Source organism: Nuphar pumila, chromosome 5, assembly GCF_984573655.1.
Source record: "Nuphar pumila chromosome 5, dmNupPumi1.hap1.1, whole genome shotgun sequence".
NCBI classification, from domain to species: domain Eukaryota; kingdom Viridiplantae; phylum Streptophyta; class Magnoliopsida; order Nymphaeales; family Nymphaeaceae; genus Nuphar; species Nuphar pumila.
In genome coordinates this window covers 89,155,955-89,166,550 of record NC_143253.1, presented here as the reverse complement: position 1 = coordinate 89,166,550, position 10,596 = coordinate 89,155,955, and positions in this window count along the sequence as shown.

The following is a 10,596-nucleotide window of genomic DNA, read 5'->3' as shown; positions in this document are numbered from 1 at the left end:
CAAAGTCTTCCCGAGCATCGAGTCCTCAGCACCGGATCCTTCTTTCCCCGGTGGTACTATTTATGGTTCAAGAATTTCTCTCGTATGTTTCCGGACCACTTGGACGATTGTGGGTTAGAACTGGCGTCCGCAGTGGGAAAGCAGACAGTCAACGACAATTTGATCCATGCACTAGCAGAACGGTGGAATCCGAGCACTTCTACCTTCTGGTTCCCATGGGGAGAGATGACAGTACTGATAGATGAATTTTCAAAGATTATGGGATTGCCCGAGCCAGTCGGTCAACCTGGAGATCCACTGGAGAAACAATTTTTGATTAAGGGTCTGGACCCTAAAGATGCTTTAGCTCGCATGACAGGGCGCAAGTCTTGGCCATTGATCGAAGAAGATGGAAACGAATATGTGGACCTGCTCGAAATCTACAGACAATATGGGGCATTTATGGAAGTCAGTTCGTTGTCTCGAACAACTCGAGAAAGAATTCAGCATGCGATGGTTCTGTGCACGGTGGGATTAGCTTTCTTTCCCGACGGACGGAATTATATGGATATCAGAATAGTTCAGCTTTTAAGGAGGTGGGGAAGTCGACAGACCAGCCGCCTCTCGATTGCCATGGCCCCACTCGCCTTTCTGTACCAAGGGTTGACTCGTTTCGCACTCGGAGAGTCGATCCTAGTCGAAGGGTGCACCTATGCCTTACAGTCTTGGTTCCTCCGGCATGTGCCCGTCCAAGCCAGTTAATTCAGATACAATGGAAAAAAGCTTTTGCCAGTTGCGCGATACCGGTTCTTGATCGACAACCTTCAGGAGGAAGAAGTCGTATGGGATTACTTTGATCGTCAGGAAGCGCCTCCCACATATACCTACGCTTATGGCAAACGGTTCAAGCTACTTGGCCCGTTCTTCTGCGCATACTATCATCCAGAGCGGTGCGTCAGGCAGTTCTCTCAGAGGCAGAAGCGCGTAGAGATTCGTCCACTAGCAGGGGTCTGCCAGAATTCGACCTCGCATCAGATCAATGGTCTGGAGCATACCATTCTGCCAGACATGGCTGGGATTCCTTTGTTAATCTTACAATTTTTTCTGGCCCTTGTGTGTCTTCTGATTATCCAGAGTGGTAGAAAATTGTCTGTCCCCCTCCCCTCTGTCAAGTGTATTATTAAAATCATATTTTCAATAAAGTTCCTTTATTCTTCATTTCACTTTGGTTTGACGACCTCGCCTAGGTAACAAGGCATATTCTCAGTTGTTTATTTTGCAAAGAATAGCAGCGCAATTGTCGTAAACTCCAGCGACGACTCAATCCCTAGTAATGGGATATTATTTCAATTGTCTACCAAAATTCTTAACAAATATTTTCCTCTAACCAAATTTCCTTCAAAAGCCTAATCATCAGTTCTACCTTGCAGAGAGCATCAGCAACATTCAGGAGAACATTTGTGATACTTGATGGTTTATACAAGATCCGGAAAGAAAACCTCATCAATCGAAGGTGTGGCATACTCGATCGCTTCAGAAGAGGAAATGGACTGACCTCGATCAGCTAGAAGTCAGGGTCAGCAAGCAAAGGATGATGTTGATCCCCAGATATATGCTATGTTCAAAGAGATGATGACCAAAATGTCGACAGAACAAGCTGAAGCTAGTACAGAAAAGATCCAGGTCAAGCAGAGGGCAAAAGGCCGGTCAGCCAAGAAAGTTTTAAAACTATCCAAGAAACATATCCAACACGAGGATACATCTGATGAATCAGAATCAGCAGTTGGCACTGATGAAGAGTATGAAGTCTGGCAAGCACTTAAAAGATCCTCTCATAGACAAGGGACAACCTATAAATTGAAAGATCAAGCAATGGATGATCCAGTCCAAATACAGCTAAAGGAAATGGCCAAGATGATTAAAGATTTGCAAGCTCATGACAAGGGAAAGAAGGTCTTCAGGAACAAAGATTTCCATGATGGCATCACCTCCGTCAGGAATAATCAAGATTCAGAAAAGAAGACAAAACACATCTTCATCGTTGATGTCAATCGCAGTGATGGCAAAAATAACAAAGGCAATCATACAAGTCAGAAAGAGAAATCTTTAAAGCAGAGTGAAAAATTGAGTTAATAGAAAGAGAAGAAAAAGCATGACGGTTGGGGTTACGATCGCGAATTCACTCCTCTAGATCAGCCCCTCGAAGAGGTCCTTGAATACATGCTGAGCAAAAGAATGGTTAAGCTTCCAAGAATTGCTAATCCTCTGGTCGCCCTAGGGAAATGAAAAGACCGCTTCTGCAAATTCCACCAAACAACGGGGCACGATATTGAACATTGTTTCGTCTTTAAGAATATCGTCCAAGATTATATCGACAAGAATTTCTTTGTTAAGGGTGAGAAAGAATACCAGTCGATTGTCTTTGCCAAGTCTCAGCAGAAATCAAGCACTCGGCAAGAGGTACAACATGATGATCGAAATCAGGACCGCAAGATGGCCCCTTTGGATCAAATATTTGAAAGTTTTTTGGAATACATGCTCGCGAAAGATACAGTAAGTTCTCCAAAGGCTCACTTCACTATTTCTGCCAATGATAGCAAAAGCAATAAAAAGAATCATGATCATTATTCAGAGGGATCCAAGGGCCAAAAAGGAAAGTTCTCCAACAATGATAAGCCTCTTTAATCTAGTCCTCAGCATAAAGAGAAAGATCAAGAAAAGCCAAAGCGCAAGGATTGGAGTACGGATCAAAAGTTCACCCCTTTGGACCAGACACTAGAGAGTGTTTTGGAATACATGCTCGCGAAAGATATGATCCGTTTACCTAAAGCAGCTGATCCCGCAACAATCATGGGCAAATTCAAAGAAAGATTTTGCAAATTTCATTAGGCAGTAGGGCATGACACTGAGAATTGTTTCGTTCTGAAAAATATCATTCAAGATTGCATCGACAAGAATATCCTTATTGAAGATGAGGAAAATACCAGTCGACCATCCTGAGTAAGTTTTCTAAAAATTGACAATGTCGAGACTATGTCACTTTCATCATTTTGTCATTTTGAAGGGACAATGTAGTCCCAGTTCTTCTATCAATTTGTTATTTCCTTCTTCAATGCATTAATAAATTTGTCAATCTTTCTTATGGCCTGGCGTCATCTTTTATATTCCTCATTTGCAAATGTTTAAATGTCTTCTTATAAGGGGTAACCTTTTTCAAAGTGCCTCTCTGATCAACCAAGAAGCTCATTGTCAGTTTTTACCTCGTTATCCTCAGAGAATTCTCATCAAATATCAACTACTTATCCTTTCATCCAAACTCTCACTCCCCAGTTATACTGGGGCATTATTTTGAAAATTGGCTTCAAAACTTTCTGTATGCAGGCAGGATCAAACAAATCTCTCATTTTGCACACGTGCACCCATCTACATTCATTTGCATTTGCATGCATTCATTCGCATTCATCTGTATTCATCTACATCAATTTGCATTGAACTCCCCATTCAGGATAAGGGATAAATCCTGAGGCCCCGACAGTCGCCCAAGTTGTCGTAAGGGTGAAGACTGAAAATTTTCCATCAAAATCCATTAGTAATTCTTCAGAATCCAGTGTTCGTGCTGGTAAACTTTCAAAACCCAGTACTCGTACTGGTAATCATTTAAAACCCAGTGCTCGTACTGGTAACCATTTAAAATCCAGTGCTCGTACTGGTAATCTTTCAAAATCCAGTGCTCATACTGGTACTCTTCCAAAATCTGATGCTCGTGCTAGTTGAACTAGTCCCAAATGTCATCTTTATACTTATCAACTTTTCTTTCCTTTAAATGTCTTGAATTGGTCTACAAGAGTTGAGTTCTGATTCGAATCTTCTTCTAAATCCAATTCAGAATTGGTCTAGAAAATCCAAGTTCCGACTTGAATTTTCTTACAAATCCAATTCGTATAATTTTCTTTCCTCTAGATTCTAGAATTGGTCTAGAAGAGTCGAGTTCCGATTCGAATCTTCTTCCAAATCCAATTCAGAATTGGTCTAGAAAATCCAAGTTCCGACTTGAATTTTTTTACAAATCCAATTCGTATATTTTTATTTCCTCTAGATTCTAGAATTGGTCTAGAAGAGTCGAGTTCCGATTCGAATCTGCTTCCAAATCAAATTCAGAATTGGTCTAGAAAAATCAAAGTTCCGACTTGAATTTTCTTATAAATCCAATTCGTATAATTTTCTTTCCTCTAGATTATAGAATTGGTCTAGAAGAGTCGAGTTCCGATTCGAATCTTCTTCCAAATCCAATTCAGAATTGGTCTAGAAAATCAGAGTTCCGACTCGAATTTTCTTTCAAATCCAATTCGCTTAGCTTTCCTTTACAAGTTTGAACTTCTACTCAAACTATCCTGCGAGTTGGTCTAGAAGATCCGAGTTCCGACTCGAATTTTCTTTCAAAATCCAATTCATCTAGTTTTCCTTGAAGAATTGAATTCTGATTCGAATCTTCCCTCAAAAACCCAGTTTAGCACCTGGTCTATTCAAGGCTCACAAGTTGGAATCATTCCTTCTTAAGCTATGATCCTTAGGTTGAATTCCTATGGAATTGATAGTTCGTAGGTCGAACCCCTGCGGAACCAATGTCGTTCTTAGGCTGAATCCCTATTGAACCCATGTCATTCCTAGTGAACCAATGCCGTTCTCAATTGAACCAATGTCGTTCTTAGGCTGAATCCCTATAGAACCCATGTCATTCTCAGTAAACCAATTCACAATTTCGACCTTCGGGTCAATCAATTTCCAATTTTCAATTTTCATTTATCAATTTCCAAATTTCCAATTTCCAATTTCCAATTATCAATTTCCAATTTCCAATTTTCAATTTCCAATTTCCAATTTCCAATTTCCAATTTCCAATTTCCAATTTCCAATTTCAAATATCAAATTTTAAAATTCTAATTTCCAAAATTTGACCCTTTTGAGTCACCCAATACCCAATTTCAATTATTTTCTCTTACGAGAGACCCTTTTTATAGGGAGAGTTCGAGGGAGCTCGCTCTTTTCGCATGCTATCCAATTCGTTCACTTAGCCCCTTTTCAGGGAGAGTTTGAAGGGACTCGTGTCTTTGTGAACCGTTTGCAAAACAAAATTCCAAATTTCACATAAGGAACCCTTTTTATAGGGAGAGACTCGACGGAGACTTGCTTTCCTTGTGGCCCCATAATTTCAGACTAGGCCATTTCATCATGAAGGACCCTCTTTTCAGGGAGAGTGTGATGAACTCGTTCCTTCATGACCAATTTACCAACCTCACCAATTTCGGCCCCCTTTCCATAAGAGAAGCCTAATGTTAGGAAGTTTTGACGAAAGCTTAATTTCTCTTAGAAAGTTCGTTTTGCAAACACCTCCTCTTCAGGGAAGAGAGGAGTAATTCCCAATTCTAATTTCTGAATCTTCTCCTTTGGGGAAAGGAGAAGAGAATTTTTGTCATGGATGTGTTGCGTTGTGCTTCAAATGCTCGCTTTTACAAAAGGATTTCAAGAAAATTTTGCCAATTTGTCATTAAATATTTGTTGATTTCAAAAATCTTTATTGCACAAAATTATTACTTCAGAATACCTCCACTATTACTTCCGAAAGGGCAATGCTTTCACGAAAAAGGATTCAAAGTTCAAAATCTTTTTATTGGCCAACCAAAAGGATGAAGAATAAATCCACGATATGGCCAGCAAAGAGAATTCAATGTTATTGCAAAGCCATGAGTGATTGATATTGATCGCAGTCAATGGCACATTTTTAAAGACCTTTCTTGAAAAATAAAGCAGTCGAAATATCCTGGGTGATACAGAAAAATCCACTCAATTTTCATATCTCCTCAATCACCTAAGCTGCAAATAAATATCTGCAAAAGGGATCTCTCAATTGTCATCAAGATGAAGGCGAATTAAGCGAGTCGACCCCCGGGGCGAAAGAAGATTTGGATCATCTCCAAGATGACGGAGTTTGTGACGGATCCTTCCAGGAAAAGTTCAGATCACCGTCGAGATGAAGGCGAGTGTGATGAGCCTACCGACAAACCCTAAAAGATATTTGATTCCAGCTATCATCAAGAGATTCTCAACCAATGAGCCAATAACTATCAAGATAATCCCTGAGAGAAAAGAAGGATCGGAACATCTCTGAGATGAAGGAGTTTGTGACGTACCCTTCCCAAGAAAAAAATAGAGAAAAGTCAGGACATCTCCCAAATGAAGGATGATGTAATTCCCAAAAAATCCAAGAGAGCTCGAATCTGCTAAAAAGAGAGTGCAGAAAGATCATCATGAGAAAAGAATCCCAGGATATCAGACTTTCAAATCTATCAAGAATCTTCTTTAATTTTGTGAAATTCATTTATCAATATTCTTTCACCAATAGCTCTCGCAATATCAAGAATACTTTCTTTTCCGTCCATATCAAGGAAATTGATAGCTTCCTTGAAAGAAAGTCAATCGCAAGCAATTTGAATTCGAATCTTGATTCTACGGAGTTAAGCTCAGTCGGAGGTAATACTTCAGGTAGAAAAGAGGGAATACTTTCAAAACAATGTGCATCATTTTCAATTATTTTGAATCAACAATAATTTTCAACATTCCGACAATATTTTCTAGTTATCCTGACATGAAGCGAGAGCTTGAGGTTCATCTTTGGCGCATTCTGACACCATCCCTTTTTAGGACTTGATAACGGGAGTTTTCAAGATTCCTTCCCTTCTTCGGTATAATCTGAGCGCCTGGGTTCTCAGATTCGCACACTTCTCTGTGTCCCCACTGTCCCACCATAGACAGTCCAATTTCGGCTTGAGGTTAAGCCACCAATTTCAGCAAAAGGCAATTTCAAAAGTTAATTAGTCTCAGCAATGAGGCGCCCAAAATCAATCCCTTTTCAAACTTTAGGGACTCCAATTTCCTTTCTTTTGCAAAACCCTTATCAGATTCATTGTGCGGAAATCCGAAGGTTCCATCATGATCTCTTCTTTCGAGGATTCCGTCCATTTTGTGCCCAATCAGGTTAAGGGTATAAACCTGGGCCTCCTTTGATGAGGTATTCCATTTTCTGCCCAATCAGGTTAAGGGTGTAAACCTGGGCCTCCTTTGATGAGGTATTCCATTTTCTGCCCGATCAAGTTAAGGGTACAAACCTGCGCCTCCTTTGATGAGGTATTTCATTTTGTGCCCGATCAGGTTAAGGGTATAAACCTGAGCCCCCCTTGATGAGTTATTTCATTTTCTGCCCGATCATGTTAAGGGTACAAACCTGAGCCTCCTTTGATGAGGTATTCCATTTTCTGCCCGATCAGGTTAAGGGTACAAACCTGAGCCTCCTTTGATGAGGTATTCCATTTTCCACCCAATCAGGTCAAGGGTACAAACCTGAGCCTCCTTTGATGAGGTATTCCATTTTCTTCCCAATCAGGTCAAGGGTCAAAACCTGAGCTTCGTTCCATACGAGGTATTTCTCGTCCCATCCAGGTTAAGGGCAAAACCTGAATCTCATTTCTTTTTGAAATAAAATTTTCTCCTTATTCTCTATTTCATATCTACCACCAGTCTTTGAATTAATTCTTTCATACCCAGTCAGATTTATCTAACTGGGGCATTTTATGGTTCAAATTTGGTATGTTTTCTTTGCCACTAAGCTCGGCTCTATACCGGCTTAGTAGCAAAGAGGGGCATCTGTAAACACCCCAAATTTTCACCCTCATCCAGTGTTTGTCCATTTCATATGTAATTGCATATCACTGCGTACATTTTTTTATATCATTTCATCGTATTGCATGTCATTACATCTCATTTTTGAGATCCAGCACACCTGTTTTCAAAACATTCAATCCAAATTTGAGTTTTAAAACTTTTCTTTCAAAAACAATTTTAAAACCTGAGTTTTTATTCAACATTCTGTCATTTTCCAACCCCCGGGACCTTATATTTTGAAATACTTTCTTAGAAAACGATCTGGATTCATTTCAAACTCAATTTCAATTGATTTTAATTCTCAGATGAGGCCCATTTAGGTGGTGTCGCTTTTGGATTCCTTCACTTATCAAAAATCTCAAAAATCTTAGAGTCCTGATTGGATCAGGACTCTTTTTCTAGAGTCCAGTCGGATCAGAACTCTACTTTTTACTACCTTTTCTACCTGTTTCGGAGAGAACCTTTCAAAATCTTTTGTTTTGGCCAAAATTTCAGAGTCCTAGTTGGATCAGGACTCTTCTTCAAGAGTCCAGTCGGATCAGGACTCTTCTTCAAAGTTTCAATTGGATTGGGACTCTAATCTTTTACAGCTATTTTATTCATTTTCAATCAAATCTTTTAAAATCTTTCAAAATAAGTCAAAAACTCAAAGTTTCAGTTAAAACAGGACTCTGTTCAAAGAGTCCTAGTTGGATTAGGACTCTGATCCTGATTTCAATTTTGAGAAAATCTTTCAGAAATCTTTCAATCTACCAAAACTATTACACTTTTATCAAAGAATTTCAAAATTCTGAGGTTTTATCTCAGAGTCTTGATCAAATCAAGACTCTACCCCAGAGTCCTGATCGAAGTAGGACTCTATCCAAAATTGATTTTTTCACTTCATTTTCACTAGTTTTCAAAAAGCTTTGCTTAAATTTCATCATTTGCCTACCAGAAAAACCAAAATTCTTAGAGTTCTGATCGAATTAGGACTCTTTCTTAGAGTCCTAATTGTATCAGGACTCTGAACCAAAATTCGATTTTATCGTGTTTTTAACTGTTTTTCAAAATTCTTTCATTTGTTTTTCAGAAAATACCAAAAATCTAGAGTTTCAGTCCGATCAGGACTCTGTCCTAGAGTCCTAGTCCAGTCAGGAGTCTGTTTTGGAGTTTTTTTTATTCTATTTTTTTTTATTATTCCATTTGTTTTAAAAAATTAGGTCATTTTATACAGTCTAGTTAATCCAGGACTCTAATTTAGAGTTCTGATCGAGTTAGGAGTCTAACTCTGACTGTATTTTCTGCCTTGTTTCACCATTTTCGATGAAATCTTTTCAAAAAATTCTTTATTTGGCTTTTAAAAACCAAAATCACAGAGTCCTAAGAGTTCAGGACTCTAATTCGGAGTTCCAGTTCGCTTGAGACCCTATTTTCAAAGATCTTGAATTTCAAATACTGATTTTAACCCCTTTTCAAAGCCATTTTCAGTGTTTATTTCAAAATTCTTCAAAACTCGATGTGGGCCCACTCAGTTGGCACCATATCCAGAGGAATTCTGACTCGGTTAGAACCCTATGCCATTTCAAAAATTCTAATTTTAAGTTTACTTTTGAAAATCTTTTGAAAACTCCTTCAATTTCAAGTTCTAAAATCGCTTTTTGAAAAACTCAAGTAGGGCCCACTCGGGGTGGCGCCATATTCAAGTAAGTCAGGGATAGACTAGGGTTAGTCAGTGTCTTAGTTAGTGTTAGGGGTTTAGAAGAGTTAATATCATTTTGAAAACCCATTTTGAAGTTTAGTTTTTAAAACCAGTGTTTTTAAACGTTTTTAAAAAAACCAAATGTGGAAGATGCCAAGTGGCATCACATTTGGACTTTCTAGGGTTTAATTAGGGGTTAATTAGGGATTAATTAGAGTCCCACCTAGGCTATAATTCTCCAAAAAATCGTTGCCCCCTTTATTGGATTTATTAGAAAGAGCTCTAAAAAAATAAAACTCCTTAATTAACCCTAATTAAGGAGGTTTTGAAAACCTATAAATAGGGGACTTCAAGAGGTCAAAAGGGGCTCTTTCTCTCTCAAATTTTCGTGGCTTCTCTCTCCTCTCCAGCACCTCTACCTTCCTCCATTGCAGCTGCAGCCCCAAGGTGAGTTTATTTAATATTATTTTATTAGTTTTTTATGATTTTTCAATAGATTTCACCATGTAAACTCTTGTGTTCATGGATTTAACCATGGATTTCATAAAAGAACCCCAAAATCGACCCAAGAAGATGATCTAACTCAGTTTTAGGGTGATTTCAAGGATTCTAATCCATTAGAATCGATGAGAGGTACGTTTTTCATGTTCTTAACCGACGAAACGTGAGATTTACCCGTTAAATGGGTTAATTCCATGATTTCAAAGGTGAAAGCAAATTCCAGCCATGGATTCCCTGTATTTTATTTATTTATTTGTTTATTCATGTTTATTACACGTTTTTCAGCATAGAAATAATTTTTATTTTACTGTTTTATGGTTTATTTTATTGTTTTTCATTAGTTAATGCATATTTTCTCAAGTTTCTTAGATTTCTGTGTGTTTTTTAGTTTAGAACAGAAAAGTGCATGCTGTTTCAGATTGAAATATGTGCTGTTAATTTCTGATTTTTTTATATGTGATGCATGCATATGTGATTGATCTACTGTAAAAAAATCAGAGATTTTGGACTTTAGGAACTCTGTCAGAAAAATCAGACATCAAGTCGGGTGTTTAAAACTTTAAAATCGTTGTTAAAATCAAGAGGGTAACTTGTTGTGATGATATTTTTCTCATCCTATATCCGATTTTAGATATGTAAAGTGCTATGGATTCACATTAATTAGGTGTGTCTACTGTGAAAGTTTCAGAATTTGTTATCACTATTTAGTATTTTTTCTC